Source organism: Astatotilapia calliptera, chromosome 3, assembly GCF_964374335.1.
Source record: "Astatotilapia calliptera chromosome 3, fAstCal68.1, whole genome shotgun sequence".
Classification (NCBI taxonomy): Eukaryota; Metazoa; Chordata; class Actinopteri; order Cichliformes; family Cichlidae; genus Astatotilapia; species Astatotilapia calliptera.
In genome coordinates this window covers 15,281,332-15,306,030 of record NC_137424.1, presented here as the reverse complement: position 1 = coordinate 15,306,030, position 24,699 = coordinate 15,281,332, and the positions used below count along the sequence as shown (strand labels likewise).

The 24,699-nt window shown below is 41.9% G+C and overlaps 1 pseudogene across 1 annotated transcript; it reads right to left on the bottom strand.

Moving 5' to 3' along the window:
* Positions 1-2,443: 2,443 nt before the first annotated feature.
* LOC145422946 (neuroligin-2-like) lies at positions 2,444-7,602 on the bottom strand (annotated as a pseudogene). Its single transcript, XR_013904104.1, has 4 exons — positions 7,553-7,602; positions 5,706-5,893; positions 4,554-4,918; positions 2,444-4,248 (listed from the first exon to the last, which is right to left on the bottom strand). The product of XR_013904104.1 is annotated as a neuroligin-2-like (transcript).
* Positions 7,603-24,699: the final 17,097 nt, after the last annotated feature.

Genomic DNA, 24,699 nt, shown 5'->3' with positions numbered 1-24,699 from the left:
GATGAATTTGTTTTCTAATCCACAGTTTTCTACCTGATCTGTGTGTTTGAAGTAAAATGTGTTACTTCAAATGTAAAAGTTAAACAGACAGAAAGCATCAACGTGGACTTCAATCAGTGTTTTGTGTTCATACAGGTCAGCTGTTGCACACAGAGCTCCTGGATTTACACTGTGCCCTGGTTCCTGTGTTTCTGTATGTAGTTTAGTCTAAAGTGGATCCTCCTCATGCACAGACTGAATTATCTGTTCAACAATCAGCATTTCTGATTCATGGATTTCATTTGTTTTTGCTAGTTTTGACTGAGATTTCAACATATCTGTGGTGGCATCTGTTCAGTGTTGTGGAAGTTTTACAGCACTAATCTCACTTCACTCTGTAACATAACAGTGAACAATATTACTATTAGAAAGATTATTAGAGAAGCCACAATCAGATGATCCCCTATGAGGTGTCCTTGGTTATAGTGTGAAGTCATCTGAGGGGAGAGAGAAGAAAGAAACACTTCAGTGTTAATGAAAAAGTCATCAGTCTTCTTATGGGAAGAGACCTCCACCAGACCAAGACAGATAACCATCCAACACGTTCTCATCCCAAAACCTAACATACCGATGCCATGTGACAAATCGATGCCATGTGACAAACCGATGCCATGTGACAAACCGATGCCATGTGACAAACCGATGCTATGTGACAAATCGATGCCATGTGACAAATCGATACCTTTCGGTCTCCCTCTCTCTCTTGTGCTCCTGCTCCTGCCAAAAGTAAGTAGTAAGTAAGTAAAATTTATTTATATAGCACATTTCACAGATAAAAATCACAAAGTGCTTTACAGTAAGATCAGACATACAAGTTAAAATTAATTAAATTAGTTAAAAGCCCGTTTGTATAAAAATGTCTTCAGCTGCTTTTTAAAGGAGTCAGTAGAGTCTAGACAGCGTAAAGACAACGGCAGAGAGTTCCACAGCCTAGGTGCCAGTGCCTGAAAAGCCCGATCCCCACGTGTTTTAAATCTAGTACGTGGGACCACCAGTAGCCTCTGACCTGAAGACCTAAGTGCTCGGGATGAAGCATGAGGTTAAAAGCAAAGCAAAGCATCCACCCTTTTCTTACCGGCGTCGTGAATTGTTTGTCAGCATCTACTCATCCTAACGTTGGTCCAGTCTTTGTCTCAGTGTCAAGTCAGTCAACACTTTAGTCCACATGGTCAGTCCAGTCACAGTCCAGTCACACACATCATGCACACACATTCACACTAGATCTTGCTGATAGTGGAGCCTCACGCACAAAGCATCAGAGTCTCCACCCTCATCAATATGAGCTCATTTATTTGTTCTTTCTTTTGTTTTTAGAAAAAGAGTTCTTTATGATCTTGGACTGGATTGACTCGCTGCAATCCTTTAGACAGGAACTGGCAGGTTCCCACAGGTGACCTTTTCCTCAGCCCATTGTAATCTGGAAAAGCTCACCTTATATTTGCTCTCACAACAATGTTTTACAGCGCTGTTAATTCAATCTTGCAGGCCTGCTTAGAACAAAGAAGGAGGAAAAGAGAGCTGATTATTAGCTCATCAGAGCACAAAACATCATCACCAAAGGGGGCGACACCTGACAGTTTTCTCTAAGTGCACTGTTACAGAAATAATGAGCCGCTCCTCGACATGTCCATGTTTAGTAAAACTCCCTCTATTGAAATAAGAAAACAAGCCAAACCTAACTGACAGAATGTATGTATGTTTGTATGTAGACGTCATATGTTAATGAACGTCATATGTATATTCATGTAACCTCAATAAAAGAGCAGTGTTACGGGGGAGCGGACGAGAGCAACTGGGGTCAAGCGAAGGAACGGCGTTTGTCCGGTTCTCTCCCGTGCACGGGAAACATGAAGAACTTTGCCTACTCGTGTCTTGCTTTGCTATGTAATTAAATTGTCCTTAACGTTCCAACGAATAGGTTTATGCTACAAACCTATCACTGAGGTTAACTACACAACCCCTCGCCACCTCCTTATACACAGGAGTGAGTACAAAAGGGTTCGTACAGACGCATCAGCCGGCCGTCCTTCTGCTCGACACTGTTAGCTGAAAGATGATCGGATCATCCTCTGTCCTGTATTTAAGGCTGAGAGTCTTTGTCCAGTCTCTTTTCCACAGCTACTGTCCACAGCACTGATCCACCTGCAGCACAGCCCCACTCAGTTGTTTTATGATTTACATTGTGCACGTTTCCCTTCCACTGAGCTTACAAAACCTCTGACAGGAGAAGTCAGGCATGTGTTTCCCCCACCTCCCCTTTTAGGCAGTAATAAAATAGAAAACAAACAATCAAACAGGCTAAAGCTAGAGCACAAGCAAAGACAGCACCGGTGACTAAGTTCTCCCATACTGGACGTACGCTACCACGTGGGCTCAAACAGCAGCACATCAGATATGACTCGTTTAGATTTTGGGAAACGTGCATCGACAGGTACAGTGTCCTTTTCCCCGCGTCTTTAAAAATAATTCATGCATAGATCCCCCACTGAGAAAACCCTTTTATATACTTTCTCCTTTGTACACATTTTATATAGAACTATATATAATATCATTTCTCTATATCTATATTTTCAGAAAAATTCTTTCCACACAATAAAAAACAACAATTTAACAAATGCTTCAAACAAAACAACAAAAAGAGAGAAGATGGAAGAAAGAAAATCACGACTGAGGCCAGTTTGGCACTTTGTCATGAGAACATGACAGAACTCTGTTAGTTGACGGTAAATAGCGAAACTCTATTTTTCTTTGGTTTTTCTTCTCCCTCGATGAGAAATGAAACACAGCAGTACTTACTTGGCACCTAAAAATGCTGGTCGAATGAAAGATATCAGTGTTTTCATGGTTATATGTTTAGTGTACGCCTCCCGCCTCCAAACTGCTCAGCAGATCGGGAATTTTTAGAGAAGAGCAGGAGGGAGGCGTGTCAAATGAGAGGAAGAGAGCAGTAATAAAACACGGATGTAGAAAAGAGAAGCATAATGTGCACATAACACACAGGAGATGGAAAAAGAGATGACGCCAACGTAAAAAAGAGAAAACAGCGAGGAGCGAGAGAGCATTCGTCCCTTTGACAAATGTTGGAGGTCTTGAGCCTGGAAACAGCAGACCGTCTTTGAAAACAGTATCTTTGAAAGATCTGAGTCACCCACCCCAAACTGCTCATCTGCTGCTGGACACTTCAGTTGCACCTCCACATGCCACCAGTGGAGGGAGCTGCCAAGTTTCACAGCACATGACGCAGCAGGTGTAGTTGCTTTTGGAGAAAGAAGAGAATAAGAGGACAGAACGAAGGCCCACGTCTAGAGGCCTCCCTTCCAGAGCGGTAGCAGAGCCAGTGTTCCTGGTCCCTAGGTGGCGCTGTGTCGGGCCTGTCCCTACTATACCCTGGTGGTGGAGTGGGGGTGGGGCAGGGTGTTGTTGTGGCCGGTGGAGGGGAATGTGTTGAAGGCGTGAAGAGGCTGCATGCTGGTGATGGTGCTGGGGATCATGGTGATGGTGTTTGGCTTCATCAGCGGCACGTTGTCGGGGGCGCGGCGCAGCGCCAGGGTGTAGTCGGGAGGGCAGGCGGGCCGCAGGATGTCGTGGGGTCGCAGGGGCTCCATGTCGTGGTGAGCGTCGTGCTCCCAGTCCTTCATCTGCAGGGACATGATCTCCTCCTCCTGGCTGTGAGCCAGGTCGTTGGCGGGGCCGCCCCGCTGAGGGGACAGCCGGTGCCGGCGCATCTCGTGCTGCTTGTCACGCTTGTAGTAAAGGGCGGCGAAGGCCAGGATGTTGAGGAAGAAGAGCGACGCTCCAACTGCAACTGTCACGCTCAGTTCGGTGGAGTAGTCGCGGGTGTCTCCGGGAAAGAGGTCCTGGGGCGGGCGCTCTGAGCCCTCGGGCTCAGGATCTGATGGGAAGGTAGGGTAAGGATGACGAGTGGTTCGAGGAACGTTGTTTCTGGGCCTCATGGTGCCGGGGTCACGGCCTGCGGGGGAGCGCGTAGTGGTGGGAAAGAGCACGTCGTGCAGGCTGTGAAGATGAGGGACTAATTCCAGCCAAAAGGCCACTTTGTTAGCTCTGTAGTTGTCTCTGACACGAGGTTTCAAACCGATGTGAAGGTACTGCTTGTCCTTCCAGTTGAACTTGGTCCAGATGACCTCCTCGAAGCGGTTGGGCTTGGTATGAATGAACTCGGTGTCCTGAGGGACGGGCAGGTTGGGGTCCCTGGTGGAGCATAAAGGTTAAACGTTTCAGTTCAAAGTTATATTCAGTCTCCATTATAAGTAACATGTGGCATCAATACACTGAATACAGACAGGAGGCCCATTCTCTGTGCAACCTTTAAACTATCTAAGACCAACCGGCTGCTCTGGGATCTGGATGCTTTTGGTGAACCAGTATGTTCAATTCTTCAAAGCCACACGGGAATTAAACTAGCAACCCAGATTCAAGTATTCAAGATGACTAGAAGGCTGTCAGAGAACATACAGTAACGTGTACAGTTTACACTACTGTGACATGAGGCCTACCCAGTCTTTGCGAAGTTAGTCCAGTAAGTCATGACCACAGCGCTCAGCATCACATCATTCTTGGAGAAGTTGCTCGGGAGCAGGTCCGTGGCACCGATCATCGGTACGCCGAACACGTAAGGTATCTCGTCTCCGTGCGCGGCGTCGGCACTCGGGCCGCGTCTCGGTTTGGCAGTGGTGGTAGAACGTGTAAAAGTAAACTGGGGACTGAAACTCAGCATGGAGTTTGGCAGTGGCCACAGCTGGTGCCACCCACTGGTGGTCCGTAAACAGGGCCAACAGAGTCTTCCGCCGCATGTCGCCGTTGTCCCTGTCCGCCCAGTCTGTGTACATGAACTTAATGGTCTCCCTCAGGATGTCTTTGCCTGGTGAAGAAGCACAGGAGGGGACAAAAGGAGGGGGAAGAAAGATAAAAGTGGAAAAACTGCTAAGAGTAAAGTAACAGCAGTGCAAGACATTTTTTAAGAGATCGGTCTGATCAACAGATATGAAACCAAAGCAAATGTTGGTGAGATGAACCAAGAGCCAGGAAGCGAGTGAGAAATCTAGAGAGGAAAAAAAGTCTTTCAGATAACAGAAGGAGTGACAGGCAGCAGAGAGGAAGCATGACTGCATTATCCAAACATGTCTGTACTGTGACTGTGGTCCGGCTGTGAGGGGTTCGCAGGCCGATCTGTCAGAAACACCGACACTGAGATTGGGAGCCCACTACCTGGGGGATGATAGCATTACTGCCCACAGAGCCTCAAAGGTTAAGGCGCAGACACGCCGTGATGTGGATGAGTGGCTCTCTTTAGCACGCTTATCTTGTTTGATGCACTTCACTGGGCTCACATGTTACTGATTCCATTCTTTACTCGCATGTTTTAAACGCTTAAAGCACTTTCACAGGTTTTGATATTCTTTTGAAAATTCATGTGAACTCAAGCTGTCAGAATTGTAATGTGAGCTTTGATAATTGTCCACATTTGTCATTTTGACGATTATCCGTTTATTTTAATGAATACAGCAAACAGAAAAAAACGAACAAATCAACAAACGCGGCTCCTAATGAGACAAAACCTGATGATGCTGCAAAATGCAGTTAAGTGAGAGGAGGCTGTAAAATGGAATAACTGAAAAAGTGGCAGTGTACAGAGGTGGCGTCCTCACCCTCTGGGTAGCCGTAGAGGTTGTCAACAAAGCTGGAGATGGTGTAGTCGAACGCCGCAGCTGAGATGCCGTCGTTGTCCTCACTGTCGTCCACAAACTTCAGCCCCTCTCCCTGGTTCACTCCTATCAGGATGTCATAGTTTAGGAGCTCCCCCTGGTGGAGCAAATAAGGAAGAACATGCTGAGTGCTGGAACAGAGCCTGTGTGCATCACAAGTCTACAACAGGAAGTGCAGCTGAAGCACAGCTTTGTGAATTGGCAGCATTTCATTTCCCAGTAAACAAAATAAAGATTAGCTGTTGCCATGAAATTCCTACTATAAAATGTAAATACTGCAATATATGCAGGGTTCATACACATTTTTAGGGTCAAATTCAAGCACTTTTTAAGCACATTCAAGGTCAATTTTCAAGCTTTTCCAGCACATTACCAAAAAAGAAGCATGTTTCACTTTGCATCACCTCAGTAAGACCTTGTAAAAATTTAAACAAATCATCTGAGGTCGATTTAAATGTCTTTTGTTCCCCTTTTGTTAAAAGAGCAGCACACAAAAATACAGAAAAAGGAAACGGTTGCCTTACATGCATATAGTGTACAAACTCAAAAAACACATTCCTCTTAAAAATTAAGATGTGCAAATGTGAACAAATCAACTTGTTAGAGATCTTCATCTCCACTGTAAATAAACAACAAGCCAGAGAACAAGAAAACTGCACCAAACACCACAAACACCAACAAATTAATGTCTTCTCATCAGACATTGAAGCTTCTTTCCTGTGTGACATAAAAAATAAGAGACAGATGTTTGTTTGTTTTTTTAACTAGTTAAGCACCCACGTTCAGTCATCCACCCATTCACGCACACATTCACGCACTGGTGATGTAGCTACAGCCACCCTGGGGCGCCACCAGGCCCTCTGACCACCACCAGTAGGCAACGGGTGAAGTGTCTTGCCGGGTGAAGTGTCTTGCCCAAGGACACAACGACCGAGACTGTCCAAGCCGGGGCTCGATTACAAGGCGAACTCCTAACTCTTGAGCCACGATCGCCCAGTGGGGACATGGGGACATTTCAATTTCCAGCAGGAAGCTCCCCCTTTTTGTTAAACCCTTTAGATCAGGGGTCGGCAACCTGCGGCTCTTTAGTCCTTATAGTGCGGCTCCGCGTGGTTTGTGAAAATAAATTAGCTGAAGTGTATTTTATTTATGTTAGTTCTTTTTTTTAACTTGTAGTTCTAAATTGGAAGATTATTGTGATTTTGCAATATACAAATAAAATTATATTTTCTTATTTTTTCATCGCTCAAAATAAGCGTCACACTCGCGGAAGCCGGTGTACCCGGCGAAACGCCGTGCATTTATCGAGCCTTTCAACCCCAGATAGGCCAATTATGGCTCTTTGGCTCTTTGGGTCTTAAAGGTTGCTGACCCCTGCTTTAGATGAACAGAGTTTTTTAATTAAATACATAATCTTTAATAAATGTTCTCTTTTATAAAAAGTAGGATAATTAAAAAAACTTTTATTATACCTCTATTGAGTAGAAAAAAAACTCGTGTTTTCTGTCGTCTGTTATATAATATTAGGGATGTTTGTGACAATTAATTTCTTAATCGGCTGGACTAACCAATAGTCCACAACCAGGAAACACTGAAATTTTAAGTTAAGTTTGAAAACAGTTTAAAAAAAAATACCCCATTCCAAAATGTCTTGTGACAATCTCATTGGCTTAGGGAGTGATGATGTCATAGATCTTAAGAATCTTAAGTCCTTTGATGTTTTTCCTTAAGTAGGGGTGAGAAACAGCAAGTTTTAGTTCGTTTCAGCAGCATCTGTGTTTGCAGCCTACAAAACGTTCACCACAAGCTCTTCAAAGTCATCGTATAGAAACTCCAACATGTTTCCAAGGAAAAAACAACCAATTCAAAAAGATTACTCCGCCTCTCCTTCCTGGCGTGGCCGGCCAATTTCCCCAAATGGCTCCTCATCCTTCCAAAGGGCGTTAGAGGAGAGTAGGAAGGAAAACTACCTTCTCCAGAAAAAAATGCAACAAATTGAAGAAGAGAAACTTCAACTGGAGGACAAATGTAGACGAATGGAAGCCCAAAATAAAGAGCTGGAAGAAAGACAACAGCGCCAGCCGGACATAAAAATTATTAATGAGGGCTGGGGAATCAAGTTTGCTCAGACCCGAGAGCAGATTGTGCACTTCATTAAAGAAAACAGGCAAAAGAGTGCAGAACTAAAAGAAATGACCAACCAGCTCCAAGACAAGAAAACGATGACTGATAAGATACAACGGGATCTCCAATACATGGACCGAAAAAATCGGCTCCTCCAAAGACAGCTCCATGAAGCTGTGGAAGAAAAGAAAGAATTCCTCCAACAGAAGGAAGAGCAGGACAAAAAGCAACGAGACATGCAGCACGAACTGAAGAGCATGCAGGAAAAATACCGCATGCTGAAAGAAAGCCTGGATGAAACACTGCGCCAAAATAAAGACCTTCTTCAACAGAAAGATCAACAGCAGGAAAGACTGAAAGAAGGAAAACGTATCGTCCAGGACTTTGAGTCTAAAAATCTAAAACTGCAAGAGTTTTGTAATCAGCTGGAGGACAAAGCAACTAAAGTGGAAGAAGAAAAGGACAAACTGGAGAAACGCTGCTCACAGATGCAGAGAAGGATCGATCAGATAGCGAGAAACAACTCCGAGCTCGTTAAGGGGATTTTGGTGGAATTCAATAACTTGAAGCGTGAAAACACTCAAATGCAGGCGCAAAAACAACAAGAAGACAAAATACATGAAGACCTGCAGCTCACGCTCCAAGAAATCCAGAAAAGAAACGAGCAGTTAGAAGACAAGCACAAAGAGGTCCAACAGAGAAATGTAGACATGCACAAGGACAAGCTGATACAGGAGGCAACATCAAAACAACTCAAAGACAAGCTTGAAGAACAACAAGCAACATTGGAAGAGGTGGAACAAAGATGTGAGAAACTTGAAGAACAAAACGCAGAAACCATCGATGAGCTGAGAAATCTCATCCTGGAGAAAAAAGCGCTCGTGGAAAAGTGCATGAAAAAAAAGAAAAAATGGTTCCACTTGTTCCGGAGGAGAGACGCTACTGCTTCCTCACCTGATGTAGCCTCGTCTTGCTCCACCTCTGTTCACCCCCCCAACCAGTCCCGGCCGTTGACTGTCCCCTCCTGAGCCTGGTTCTGCCGGAGGTTCCTGCCCGTTTAAAGGCAGTTTTTCCTCCCCACTGTCGCCAACTGCTTGCTCAGAGGGGATTGTTGGGCTTTTCTCTCCTCTGCCTTGTTTCTTCATTTACTTGTTTAACTTTTTTCATTATTACTTCATTTTACCTTGTTTCTTCATTTACTTGCTTGTTTAACTTTTTTCAACTTATCTAAATAATAAACCAATTAAATTTATCCTTTGAGTATTTTTCATCTCATCTTTACAGAATCTTTCCAAAACATTTTCAAACATTCAGATCTGTCTTTTATTTTCTTCTTGAAGCCTCATAAATGGTGAACTAAAAACCCGGAACATGGTTTGAAACATAGTTTCAGCTGAAACTGCTGTGTGTGTGTGTGTGTGTGTGTGTGTGTGTGTGTGTGTGTGTGTGTGTGTGTGTGTGTGTCAGGATATCACTAGTTAGGTCATCATGTTTAGACTCATTCACTCCAAAATTATTTAGGCCAAATCTTTAAAACAGTGTCATTTCATACACATTTTCAATTCACTTCAATCGCACAAATGCAGAAATAATTATTTGCAGTATCTTATTTATTATGAGAATGTCATGCCTGATCATTTGTACCTACACCACCAAAAATGGGGGCAAAAGGGAGGAGATCATGTTTAATCGGTTATAAGAAAAGGTCAGAAATATAAGTGCCGACATGAGCAGTGTCCACAGAAACCTCTGACTCTCAGCTCAAAGCTCATATAAACCATTTCTACAACCAGCAAACAAACAAAGACACCGAACAGTTAAAAGAGCAGTGACGTCACCACGAATCTGTGGTCAGGTAATATCCATGTTTTGATTGATGATTTTCTGGAGTTAAATGTGAACCGAAGCATATTTTGGGTGTTATATGCTATTAAATACTTTTTAATTTATTTAAAAGTATTTAATAGCATATAACACCCAAAACATGCTGGGTGTGGAAATAAAAAAATCAGAATTTCCTCTGTTTGAGTCACAGTAACTTTGACATAGTAACATTTGCAGTAAGTCCTAAATGTTCACCTTTAAAATCCCTCCCTCTGTTCATTTTGCCCACATCATGTTTCAGTGGTTGGCCTCAGGTTCTTCAGCTTCCTGACAGTCTGAAGTCAGCTGACAGAGTTTCACCTGCTAAATACACAGAAAATCTTGTTAAAGCCGCACAGTTTGCCCAACAGTAATATTCCCATTAAGCCCTTTCTAAACACTTTATAACAATGTGTCATCACTAAATTATAAACTTCTTCTCCAGATCTGCACGACTGCACTTAGTCACAGACTTTATTTAATTGTCCTGCGGCTGCTATCATATATTTGACCAAACAGTTCTTCTCACACAGTCACAGATATATTTCTCTCAATGCAAACTTCACTCATGTCTCAGACAGGAAACTTGAGTTTTTCTTTTTTTTCTGTCCCCACTCATTCAACTAATTTGCATATTGAGTCACATCTCGAGAAGTTGCCCTGACAACAGAAATGCATATTCAAAACATTGCTGCATAATTCAATTATTATTCTTTTATTTTTATTTCTACAGTCGTCACTTCTTTTGCTCAGTCAGCTGGAAACCACTTCTAATTCACTATTTTAAACCTGCTTTAAGCTTCTAATCCCTGGTTGGTCCTCCCAGTCTCTTTTTCCTTGTCACAAAAGTCGCTCTATTGTCCTGCAGCTTCCTGAGTTATTCCTCAGCTTCAGCCTTTAAGTGTGTTAAATCTACACCATTTAGCATTTATGTCATGTATTCACATTCATGAGTGTAAGCATGTCTTCATTGCGTGTATGTTGTGTATTCATATTAATATTGAGTGTAAGCTGGTCTTCGTTGCCTCGATGTGTTTTTATAATCAGATTTAATTCCTGCATCTTTGCGCTGAACTGTGGATTCAAACTGTCTCACTTCTGATTCTCTCCAAAAACAATTTCACATGTGACAATTTCTACATGTGTGTTTTATATTTTTCTATTCATTTATGTATTATTAGTTCATTTATTTCTTTATCTCTCTCTCTTTTCTTTTTTTATTTACCTTTCTGTTGTGATGCTCTGGATGTTTCTAAACCCACAAATTCAGCCTCAATGTTCAACCCAACTTTCCTATGCTGTCACTTTAACATGTCCAGCCTTCGCCTCTCACCGGTCCTCGTCCCCTCTTCTCTCAACTTCCTGTGTGGCCTCCCAAATCAAACACAGGCCCAAATCAGCTGTTTCTTCTTCTCTCTTCCTCTTTTCAGTCTTTTCTTGGCGCTTAACTCCCAGCATGGCAAATATGAACTCAGACAGTCCCATCCAGTGGTTTCACACAGTCATGTCACTGGTACACTTTCCAGCTTGTAATTCAGAGCGCATGTTTCCATCAACATACATGCTGCTGGACCCTTCAGTGTTTTAGGTCAGGTGCACTGTCTTTTTGCCTGCAGTTAATTCTTCAAGTCCTCGGTGTTGTTCTGTCTGTCTTCTGTCTTCATCAAGAGATTAACTGTCCTTTAAGCTTCTTCTCAGGATAAGGACAGGATGAGAGGTGAAGCTGTGACATTTTAAATCAAAGCCTGTTTTCCTCCCAATTCTGTTAATCTATCATTTTTCTGCTGTATTCTTCCAGGAGGTTGAGCAAGTCCATGGGCACCTGTATTAACACACTAAGACATTTATTTAATATCATTTTCATTACTATTACTTTGCACTTTCATTCTCTAATTCCTCTGTTTTCATTTTGAAACGTCTCTCACAAGCTCACAAGCTATATTCAGACTTCCTGCTTCACTTCCTGCCAGACACACACTGCGATTGGTTTATAAAGGCCTCTCTTATTAAAATACATAAAACAATCTAATCAGAAAATAAGCACTAAGAATGTATATTTATCTTGTAACATTGTTTAAGTTAATGAACAATTGTGTTGAAAACTGAGATTACAATATCAATCAAGATAATTATAATGATGGTTTTTGCTGTAATTAAACAGTCATGTGGAAATGTGGCAACCACAGAACTTTAGAGGCCTTTTGTTCAATTATGTGTGGACTGTTTCTTTAGTCTCATATACAAATTGTTCTCAGCGTCTATGAGACTGATGAAATATCCATGTGTGCTGAAAGAGACTGTGCTGGTCTGACGCCCTCAACCGAGGTATTGTGGGTAATGAAAGAGCAGATAGGTTGGCTAAAGCAGCTGTTAAAAAAGTAGACATAGATGTGCAGATACCATTGTTGAAATCTGAGGGAAAAGAATAGTTTGGACACAAAGTAAGAACTTCTGGAGAATGGCATGGGATAATGGAACAAAAGGGAGACATGGGGTACAAAACACAATAGAAGTTAAGAGGAGTAGTGGGTTAAATAGGCAGCAGGAGAATACAAACAGGTCACTGCTTTCTGAATGGTTCTCTTTTTATGATGGGGAAACATCCGACTGGGTTATGTAATGGTGTAATGCTATGGAGACGGTTGAACGTGTGGTTATTAGTTGCAGGAAGTATAGAAGTCAAAGGAGAGTGTTGAGGGTGGGAACTGGTGGTGAAATGAAACTTACGTTTGAAAAAGTGGTTAATCAGTTAAGTCCTGATGAGGTGAAAGGAGTGGTTTTTCATTTTTGAGAAATACTGATGTCATCAAGAGGATCTGAGGATCTGGAGGAGAAGTAGGAGTAAAAGCCAGGAGATGGCAGTAGTGCAACATCTTTGGATGCAAGCTGCTGTTAAAAATGACAGAAGAAGAAGTTTGCTTGATCGTTCCTCAGCTCGTCTGTGTGAAGCTGAGTGTAAAGAGGCTCCTGCTGTCAGAGAAACACTCTGACTGTTTCACAGAGTCAGACATGTTCAGACTCAATCTCAGTCAGAAACTCAGCATCACATTGATGAAGCTGCAGATTAATTGTGGTTAATTTCTGATTAATTTCTTTGCTGCCAGCTGAAATTTAAATGTAATTTAAAAGAAGGATTCAAGGTTATTGTGTTTTTGAACCCAAAGATATCACATGAACGTGTATGAATTGTATGATATGTCTCTTCTATTTTTCCATCCATCCGTTCGCTTCCACATCTCCTTTTCAGGGTCGTGGAGCTGTCTTCTTCTTCTTCTTCTATTTTTCTATGATCATATTTTGATGTTGATTGTGATTGGTTTTATTTGTTTCTTCGGTGGTTGTAGTGTTTTAATATTTAGTCTTTTTTCCATTATTGTAATTGTGTATAAAGTTTGATTTGAATGAAATTTACACTCAAATGCTTTCAGTGTTGCTGTGTTAAGTGTTTGCATGTCTAACGTTTGTATGGAAGACTGGTGGGGGAGGCTGTTACATCTTGCAGGAGGTCTCCTCTCTCCAGGAACTCACTCTGCAGGTGGGGGAGATACAGGAGAGGTGGAGGAAGAACTCAGCCTGGGTGTCTATGTCTTGTGTAGTCTGGAGGATGAGTGGATGACAGGGTGCGTGAAGTTTTCTCTGTGGTGGGATCGGGTGGGCCGTCCTGGGCTCTGTGGGGCCGGGCGATGCTGCTTGCCCCTCCTATCCTTCCCTCCCCATCTCCAGCTGCCTCCCTCTTCCCGCTCCACCACAATCACCCACACATGCAGGGCCTTGGGGTAAAGGTGTGTCACCAGGGTGCAGGGGAGGCATCTCCCCCCCTCTGTCCCCTTTTGGCTGCCTGTGCCTCAATTTTATCCCACAACTTAGACATTCACATTACTCACACTCTCATAACACATACATATAGGACCTTGGGGGTGGGCACGCTACACGGCATCCAGAAGACCATCAGGGTGTACGACCTCACCCCTGGCGCCGTTGCCCACCTCTCAATTTTAAATCCACGTAGACATTGAGGGCTATCAGGAGGGGCTATGCGCTTACCTGCTGCTGAGTAAGTGCATATGAGAGCATGAGGGTGGGAATGGATGTTTGTATCTGTGTGTGCCTGTTTGTCTGTGTCCATATGTCAGGTCGGGTATCAGACGCCACCTCTCTGGGGACATCTCAGGCCCTCCAAGGTATGGAGGCCTATCTCCCCCCACCACTCCCCCTGCCAGTGGCAGACGCCCTCAGACATCGGTGCATTGGTGGTTCTTTGTGTCCGGGGATGGGCGTCCAGGTACTGCTTGTCGGGGCCTGGAGCCTGGGGCTCGCTCGGGCTCCTTCGGGGGTGGGGTGCCTTTGGCCTCTCAGCCTGGGGCTCGGTCACTCTGTCGATCTTACGTGCTGCACAATAATATTCAATATTTACAGTTATATTCACATAGATCATCGCGGTGATGTTGTTTATTATATTGCTCTCTTTTGTTTGCTTGTTTTCTCTTTTTTCTTTCTCAACAGGTGATCCAGGTGATTGATAGATGGATTTTTTGTCTGTTTGTTTTGTTGGCTTGGACAACTTCCTACCAGACCCGTGGAAGTGGAAGCTTCAGTGAAGAAAGATTCCTGCTCCCAGCCGTTCATTGGCTCGGCATTTTAAACCCCTAAAGGGTCACCTGGCCTGTAAATAAACAGGGCCAATAAAAAAAATCACAAGAATAATACAAAAACTTCAGCCAGTTTATCTTAATACATTAACTTATTCTTGTGTACACAGTAATTCATAAATAAATAATGTATATTATCAATAAAGATTGATCTAAACAGTTTAACTGCTATGTGCAGATAAAGGTTGCATAGCTTTAAAACATTTGCTATCCAGCAAATATCAGTCAAACTCAACACAAAAGGTAACACAACAATCGTTCAAATTGTTTGGACCGGTGATCCAAATCAACTGGTGTTGGTCAAACAGATGTGTGGTAGACTTACTTTGAAGGAGCTGCTACCGACAAACCAGCAAATAAACACCAAATATTTCATCTGTGACATTTGTGAGGTTTCCTCAAACACACTCCGTCAGTCTTGTTGCTGTTGAACGACAAACTATTTAAAAATGTCGCGGGTTTACCTGGTCATATTCTCATTCACGGGGCGATCGCCAAAACAAAAGCAAACCATTAACACCACGCCGATGCTGTTCACAGGACAGCAAGAGTAACGATCAGGAGCATCTTGTCTTCGTTATCGTTCCCCTCGTGCGTGTTATTACTGCGATTTCAGCGTTTTCACTTCACAACTAAAGTGTGCAGTTTACTTTGTGTGGACTCAGATGTGTCAGTTGGTTTGTCTTTGTTTTTGAGTGTGGAGGAGAGTTAGATTGGGTTGGTTTTAAAGCTAAGTTAAGAATATTCTGAATTTCAATTCAATTTTATTTATATAGCACCAAATCACAACAACAGTCGCCTCAAGGCGCTTTATATTGTACAGTTTAATTTCCAAAACTTGCATATGATCTTCAGTTTGCAGCTGGACTATCACATAGCAGCTGGAGCAGTCTCACATGGAGGCCAGTCCACTGCTGCCACCTGTGGCCAAGTGCCATAGCCTACTACTAGATGAACTTTTTTTTTTTTTTTTAATTTTAACTTTATTTACAAACAACAGTATAACATACACAGCACCGTCATTAAACCGATTATGTTACATCCTCGGTTGAGCATTATAGCAAGAAAAAAACAAACAAACAAACAAAAAACAAACAAAAAAAACAATAAGCACAAAGCTAAAAGAGTTAGCACAAAAAGAAAGAACAGTCATTGAAGGATTTGAACCAAAGGCAAAAAATAACATGAGCAAAAAAGGGCAGTCATGCTTATAAAATAGGGAGGTTTTTATTTTTTTATTTAACATAGATTAAACTCTTTAAATGGTAAATGGTAAATGGCCAGCTCCACATGTCAGTCCAGAAGGAGTGCACTGATTCACAGTAGAAAAACAAGTGATCCAGACTTTCAATATCATTTTCACAAAATGTGCAGGCGTTCACATCTAAGTTAAATTTCCGTCTTAAGAATTCATTGGTTGGATAAACCTCATTAATGATTTTAAAGTGAACCTCTTTTACTTTAGGGGAAAGAGGAAGTGAAATATACTTTTTTCTTATCGCCTTAACCTCTCAAATTCTTTCAGGATATAATTTCTTTTAACCGGATTTGGGCAAATTTCGTTTATCAAAATATTCCTGATCACTTTGTTTGTAAACCTGCTGTCACCAAATTCAACTCCAGCTATGCAGAGCTGCCTCAGTCCAGGAAAAATTTTAGAGTGCACAATATCTTCTTTTATCATTGATCTCAAAGGGACTGGGATGGCTTTCACTGGGGATTTATATCTCTTAGCAGTACATCTTACATCAAATTTCTCACAAAACGTCTCATGTTTTAGTAAGACCCCATTATCATCCATAAAATGAGCTACAGCCCAAATCCCTTTAGATCTCCATTCATCCACGCACACAGATTTCCTACACAAACGGATATACCTGTTGTTCCATATAGGGGTATTGTGAGGAGTAAAGTTATGTTTATAGATTAATTTCCAGTAGAGACGGACCTGCTGATGGAAAGCTGAGAGTTTAACAGGTAACGAACTGCAATCAAAGTCACAACGTAACAAAAAGTCTATTCCACCCATTTTGCCAAAAATCACATTGGGAATAATGTTCCAAAAGGAATTTTTGTTCCTAATGAAAGATCTTAACCATTTCAATTTTAGTACACCATTCATAACATCAAAGTCAGTGGCATTAGCCCCACCCTCTTCATAATTCTTAATCACATCATTTTTCTTTATATAATGACATTTGTTCCTCCATATGAACCTAAAATTAAGAGTATTTATAGATTTAATTAGTTTTGGAGGTATGGGCAGAGAAAAGGCTGGATAGATGAGTCTGGACAGACTGTCCATGTTGGTTAGCAAGATTCTCCCAAACAGAGTTATGTCCCTTTGCAGCCACATGTTTAAAATTGACTTACACTTTTCTATATTGGTACAGATATTCTTATTTTCTGTTGATGTCTTATCCTTGCAAATTACAATGCCCAGATACTTCACCTCTTTTTTGATCTGCATATTATTTATTGCTTGCAGGGGACACTCATGCAGAGCTAGAATTTTGCATTTATTAATATTCAGCTGTAGGCCAGAAGCTTTGGAGAAATGGTTGATCGCCTGCAAGGCTAAAGGAATCTGGTCCTCATTTCTTAGAAACAGGGTGGTATCATCTGCCAGCTGACTGATTATTATCTGTTCACCCATCACAGTTAACCCCTTAATGTGACTGTTTTTAATCAAAATAGACAACAGCTCAGCAACCATGATGAACAGAAGTGGTGAGCTGCTACATCCCTGCCTTATCCCTCTATTAACCTCAAACCTTGAACATGTACCATGTTCTAGCAAAACAGAGCTGTTAATGTCATTATATAGCATCTCTATAACATTGATAAATTCCTCTCCAAAACCAAAAGACTGCAGAGTTTTTAATATGAACGTATGTTCAACTGAGTCAAATGCTTTGTAAAAATCCAAGAACAGGATGTACCCTCTCTCTTGGATTAATTCACTGTATTCAAGGAGATCCAAAACCAGCCTAATATTGTTATGAATTAGTCTTCCTTTCAAAAAACCTGATTGTGTTTCACTGATAATGTTTGAGATGCCTTTCTTTAGCCTCTCAGCTACAGCTCCAGACAGGATCTTATAGTCAGTGTTTAGTAAGGTGATGGGTCTTAAATTGTCTAAAATTCTTTTATCCTTACCCGATTTAGGGATCAGGGTTATCAGCCCTTGTTTCATGCTCGGCATCACTTCTTTTTTCTCTATCGATTCCTTTAATGCATCAAACAATAAAGTTCTTAGGTCCTTCCAGAAGAATTGATAAAAATTAGTAGTGAGTCCATCTGTCCCTGGGGACTTGTTTAATGCCATTTTCATGACCACCAAATCCAGTTCCTCAATTTTAAGCTCTGAATCACACAGATCTTTGAACGGCTTGTCAATACATGGGATGAGATTATGAATCTTATCAAAGAAACTATCAGAATCAGCTGCTGAATATTCTGAGGAGTACAATTTGGAATAAAAAGTGAAGACTTCTTTTCAATCTTTCTGAAATCTTTACATTCAGTCCCATTTATCAACAAGCTTGAGATTAGATTTCTCTGCTGTCTGCACTTTTCCAGCTTACTAAAATATGATGAGTTCTTTTCACCTGCCTCAATCCACTTGGCTCTCGATCTTATAAAGGCACCCTGGGCTTTCTCTAGGTAAAGATCGTCTAATTTAGTTTGTAACTCCATCAATTTATTCTTTTCTTGCACGTTTAGTTTTTCTTTACTACAGCACTGAGTTATTTCACGAAGTAAATTACTTTCATATTCCCGTTTTTCCCTGTTCAGTTCTTTGCAGAATTTTATAGTGAATTCTCTGATTTTGAATTTAATAAGTTCCCATTTCTGTATATTACCCACTACTGAGTCATCATTTTTTATATCTGTAATTTTATGTCTAATTTTATCACAATACTTGTCCTTATTTAAAAGGCTGGCATTAAATTTCCAATATCCCCTGCTACTACGTTTCATCCTTGTTGGTTCTAAGACAAGATCAATGAAACAGTGATCAGATAGGGGTGCTTTGGAGATTTTAGATGGTGAAGTAAATCCTCAAAATGTCATCGCTCACTAACCAATAATCAATTCTTGACCTGCTTTCTCCATTAGGTTTAAACCATGAATAATTCTTAACTCCAGGATTCAAACTTCTCCAAATGTCTGTAAAATTATTATCACTAGAAAAGTTCTCAATAATGTTATTCTGTTGCCTCCTTCCTAAGCGAGGAGGCCATCTGTCCATCCATTCATCTGAGGTCATGTTCCAGTCTCCTCCTATTAGGATGTAAACTGTGGGGTACATAACTTTAAACTCTGAAATAACATTTGTTAGATTTTCCAATAGACGTTTATTTTGACCTTCGTTATTATGTCCATAAAGATTTGTAACAATTAGAAATATACCTTCGCTCTTCAAGCTGCAGTTGACCAATGACCCTCACGATCAGCTTTATATGTTATAATCTCCCCTGGGAACTTATTAAAACAAATCGCCACACCTCCAGATCTGTTAGATCCACGACTGAAAAGAATCTTGTCTCCCCACTGATTAGCCCAAAAGGTAACATCGGCATCCACAGAGTGAGTTTCTTGTAAAAACAGACAGTGACATTTTTGCCCCTTGCAAAATAAAAAAAGTGCCTTTCTCTTAACAATTTCCTTCAAACCCCGAACGTTTAATGAACCAAAAGAATTTTTTGAGTGAACCATAATAAGAGTATGCTAAGAAAATAACTTTTTTTTTAAAAAGAAAAGAAAAATATATAAACATGAGTTTAAATTGTAACACTTGTCACCAACTCAGTGACTAATAACCTTTAACTTTAAGTAGAACTCTTTTGTCCCATTAATAATATTCCACTGTATACAGTCTTACATCAAGTCTTTCATTCAACGTCGATGATCCTCCGTCCTTCGATGTATCCATGAGGACCCCGGAAAAAGGCCCGTTTCCCAGCCCGTCTGGCTTGTTCAATTTGCGGCCACAGCCGCCTCCTCTCTTCCCAGTCCTCCCGCGGCAGTACCTCAGCGAAGTGGAAACCGCCGTTCTTACAGACAGCCGAATCTTTGGTGCGACGCCAAATCTCCTCTTTCACGTGTCTCAGAGCAAACAGAATGATGATATGTCGGACCTTGTTCTCAATCTTCTTCCCAACTCTATGCACCACATCCACAGATTCTTCAAGCTTTGATATCTTATCAGGTGCGATCTTGCCAAGAATTCCAATAACCAGCGATCTGACACCTTCATCTCTTTTCTCTTCTAATCCTTTAATCCGGAGGCACCACCTCATTTTGTACCTTTCTTGCTCTCACACTCTCTCCTTGAGATCGTAGTTATCTTTGGTCAACTGCTCGTTTCGTCTCTCCAACTCTTTAACCTTTTGTTTACATTCTTTCACCTCCTCCGAGTTGAACTGAACCGCTTTGGCTAGGCTGGCTAGCATCGTACTAGCTTGCTTGCATTGCACACTCAGGTCAGCTAGCTGCTCGTCCACTCTTTTTTCAAGGTTTTTTTCTACGTAGTCATGATCCGTTCCTTCTCTGCTGTCTTCCTTTCCATCACATGGCGATGTTGTTTCTTGTTTTTTGAGGTCGAGTTTGAATTTAGCAGGTTTAACTATACTTGGGGCAGTCATTTTACTACTTTCGAGTGGAAACAATAACGAACACAAAGTAAATTCTGGGACAAGTTCAACGAGCTCCTAATTCGTGCGACTGCTCAACTCGCCATCTTGCGCCACCGTCTCACTACTAGATGAACTTGTGACACACATCTGCAGCAGAGGCTGAGTGGCTGCTCTCACACCTGGAGCATCCAAATCGACCCACAAACACGTTGAAAGATGCAATGCCATCAATGTGGATTGTCAAGACTGAGAGACCTCTTCCCTCTGACCCCTCCCCAAACCCTCAAACCCTCCTACCCACCTCGACATACAAACTCTGTGTGGCTTCACGTGTTCTGTTGATGTTTACATGATCGAAATAACTTGAACACAAACACAAACAAACAAAGAGGAAGACCGCACCGGAAGGAAACAACTACAAGTCCCAGCATCCTCTGTGTTTAGGGAGCAGCAGTGAAAGTGAAAGCAGGAGGAGGAAGGTGGAGCTGAGGCAGGTGAGTGTTAACATGAATATGTTTCTTCTTATGACATAAAATAATTCCACGCTGTTCGTGTCTGTGGGTGAAATGTGAGGCCGGTCGGCTCCTCTGAGCGCTGGTTTCCTGTAAGTAGAGAGGAAGTGAGTTTAGCTGAGCCTCCGTTTAGTGTGAGAGAGCAGGAGGAGAGTGAGAGCTGTGCTGAGGCAGGGTGAGTGTTAACACCGCTCTGACATTACTGTGTCTCTGTGGCGGGAACAACAGGCTCCGTCAGTGGAGGCAAAAATAATCAGACTTTGGTTTTTCAAAGGAAACAACTTTATGTCGGAAGTTCCCGCACGCTCATTGGATAACGATGTGTCAATCTCGAGCTATTAGCCAATGAGCGTGCGGATTCACAGAAAGACCCGCCTTTATCACGGGACTTTAAAAACTACAATGGCGACAGAAACTCCGTGAGTGGAGTTCAGGGTGACGTTATGAAACTGTGACGTTTGAGCCACTTCCCGTTGATCGTGAAACTGATGGTTTCTGGTGTTTGGGTCTGTTTTTCTGTATTTATGCAGATAAAGTGTAAACTCAGATGAATTATACCATCAAATGTTAAAGGAAAATATCAGGATGAGTGTCTGTGAGCTGAGAAGGACGTGAAGCGAGCAGTTTATCCCAGAGCTGAAGCTGCTCTGTGTGCAGAGATGAGCTCAGATTCCTGCTGTGATTGATCAACAGTCACAGAAATGTAGACTTGTAGTTATTACTGCAGTATGGTCACAGCAGATACTGATAAACATGTATTATGAGGATGGATGATCAAGTTTCTCACTCTCTCCTTTAAATCTCAGTTTTTTCTTCTTCACAGTTTATCTGTTAATTTATTAATGAATAACACTGAAAGAGTTTCTGTTATATTTCCCCTTGAACATCAGCTTATTAGGGCGGCATTAGGAAATAGCCCCCCTCCAAAGAATGAATAAATGAATGATGATAATAATAAAATGATTCAAAAGCAGAGCTCAGAGTGGTAGAATGGTCAAACATGGATCCACGGGTGGTTCAACTGCATTTGGTGACGTGACTAAAGCAAATCTTTCAAATAATCCCACCATCAACGGGATGTTGTCTCCTTTACTACGGTTACTTTTGTCAGGGTTCGAATTTGAGGAAGAGACAAACGACTGCATGGTCTCAGTAGATGTCAGAATAGTGATTTTTATTATACATATGTACATATGGGGAAGATGAGCATCACAAGCCTTTTAGAGCCGATCTCCCCCGAACAAGCATCTCACAAGGCTTTTATTACAATGATGACGTCAAGTCCCATGATAAGTATCAGTCAGTTCTCAGAACTCAGGAAGTTCCCCTCACTCCACAAGTTCTCCTTATAAGGCCTCCAGATGTTTCCACTCAGCCCAGCACTCAGAGAAAACCAGTGTGTGGTGTGTATATCTATTCGTGTCTATTGTGAAAGTATATCTATCAGAAAACTGTCCTATTCTTACTAAGTGTGTGTGTACACATGCATGTGTTATATAAGAGCGTGCATGTACTTTAAAGGCCTGTGTACGTGCAGAACTGAACATAGAACTAAGGCAGGGTCCAGCAAGACCCACAGGCTTCTGAGTGGTTACAGAACTGTGAAACAGCTTTAAGCAAATAACATGAATAGTACAGAACAACAATAGACTGATTAAAGTACTGATAATCTGTGTAGCTTAATGTTAACATAGATGTGGTTCAAAGATTATTCTGTCAACTGGTTCAACAATGGTAAATGATTAATGATTGATACTTCTGATTATAACTGTGATCATAAGAATACAAAATAAAATATCTCCTGGTCACACTTTACTTGGTCACCGTGTGAATTTCTTTGAAATGAACCAAATTCTTTTATTTGTTGGTTGTTGCATATTTAACCTCTACAGTCAGGAAAGGAGGAGATGAGGCCTCAACAATGTTGGGTTGTAGCTGTGGTTCAGGTTAGAGTGAGTGTCCATGGAATAAATGTAAGTCAGTGAACTGGAAACATGACTGTGTTCAAACTTTGTTTCCTTTTTATAATGAGTCTAATCAAAGGTGGACAGAAGTATCTCCACTGTGACTTTTCTGTGTCACCATCAGAGCTTCTGCACAGTGTTTCTGGGGCAGATAACATTGCAGCATTATGGAGACATTATGGAGACAAAAAGAAAAGCGTCTGGATTTCTTTAAGTTAAACTTAAAGAAGTCCAGACGCTTTTCTTGGACTGTTGGTTTCAGTGTTTAGTCTCATTCACACACTCCCTCAGACTCTTCACACACACTGATTTGCTGACATAAACACACTCCTGTGTGCTTCACACACACACTGAGGACCATCTACAGACTGTGAGCTCCGTCTTCTTTGTCTTTGGAGCCGAACTCTGACAAAGTTAGGAACAAAACTTTCTCCAGCGTGTGAACTTTCCTCCTAGACTCAGTCTGAGCAGTCAGACCACATATTTCTAAAGCAGCACATGAAGGTGTGGCTCACACACACACAGGTGAAGGAAACAGCTGCAGTATTAAAAACTGCTTCACTGTCTACAAATATATGAACTGAATGTTTCTTTCAGGCTGTAAAAACCTTATTTATCCTCCATTACAGTCCTGCATTCAGAGCATTACTTCTGTTATATTAGTACATGTATTTTATTCTGATGAACACATGAAACTCTGAGCTGGATTGAATCCATTGAATCAGAGTCCAGGACTCAGACTAAACACACTGAATGTGTCCTGAGCTCGGCCGCTGTTCCACAGTAACTGCTGTCAGAGTCACTGTTACTGAGTTAGCTTAGCTAGCAGAGCAGCTAGCAGTTAGAGTATGAACTCTGTAAGCAGTCAGCTCGGTCCTGGACATGGTTACTGACATAAAGCTGCTCTCTGCAGCCATGTTTGACCTGCTGCTTTGTAGGACTACAGTAATGGAGGATTTGGAGGCTGAACTGGGCTCTGTGACACTTTTTGTAGTGAACTGATGAAAGCTGCGTCTCAGATGGACGTTAGTCCAACACATCAGACACGACCTCTGCAGCTCTCAGTTGATGTGCACATGAATGATTTGTGTTTCCTCTGCAGGTGAAGGTAGAAAGTGTGTGTGAGCTGATGTGAACTGAGCAGCATGGATCAGTGTGAGGACAGAGAGGAGGGAGTCCCTCCCTCTAAAAGCACTCTGTGTGGGGAACATGAGAGCCAGACCAAAGCTCAGAGGTGAGATGACCATCTCTAACTGTCCATGACTCTTCTCCATGTCACAGCTCAGCACTCACATCACTGCTCCATCATTATTCACACTCATACCTCTGTGTGTGTTGTTTTAAAGCCCAGAGCTGTGGGGCGTACCAGGCTCAGCTGGACATAACCCTGAAACTAATCCAGAGCCTGGACCTGAACCCAGCTGTGTTTCCTTAAAGAGCAACGAGTCGAAGGATGCTGCTGTAAACTTTAACAAAAGACTGTTATGTGACAAAGAGTAAGTACATTATTTTTATGAGTTTCACATTGTTCATCATGTCTTTAATTTAATATTTCCAGTTTTCCTTCCTGTCTCATGAAGCTGTGACATTTATTCTTTTTCTTTTAGGATCAATAAGAGGCCAGAATCTCCTGGACCTGAACCCAGCTGTGTTTCCTTAAAGAGCAACGACTCGAAGGGTATTGGTGAAGACTTTAAAGGCTGTTCTTCTGCTGCTGAGAGGTAATGTGTGTCTAGATGTTGTTCCTGACTCTGTATTTTTGAATAAATCCTCATGTTTAATATCAGCTCAGCTCTTTTTCACACACATTTCTATGTTGGTATGTGAAGCGGTGTGTGTTGGAGTGTTTCCACAAACACAGCAGTCAGAGTGGAAAGAGTGGATGTTGTAGGAGGTGTTTGTGTAGTGAAGAGGCTGAGTGTCTGTAGGACTCCAGCTGCTCCAGCAGGTGTCTCCTTTGTGCTTTGCTTCAAACACAGTGTAGGGAGGAGCTTCCACTCAGGTGTTTCAGGTGTTGCTGGATGGAGGAGGACAAATAGTTTTTCCCTTCAGTGACACTTCAGCAGCTCAATGTTCTGGGAGATGTTTGTCTTTATGAAGGTTTATGGATTCTTGTTCTTACTTTGGTTAAACTGAGCAATACATTTTCCATCTAACATTTAAAGTAAATTTCCAGGTGAATA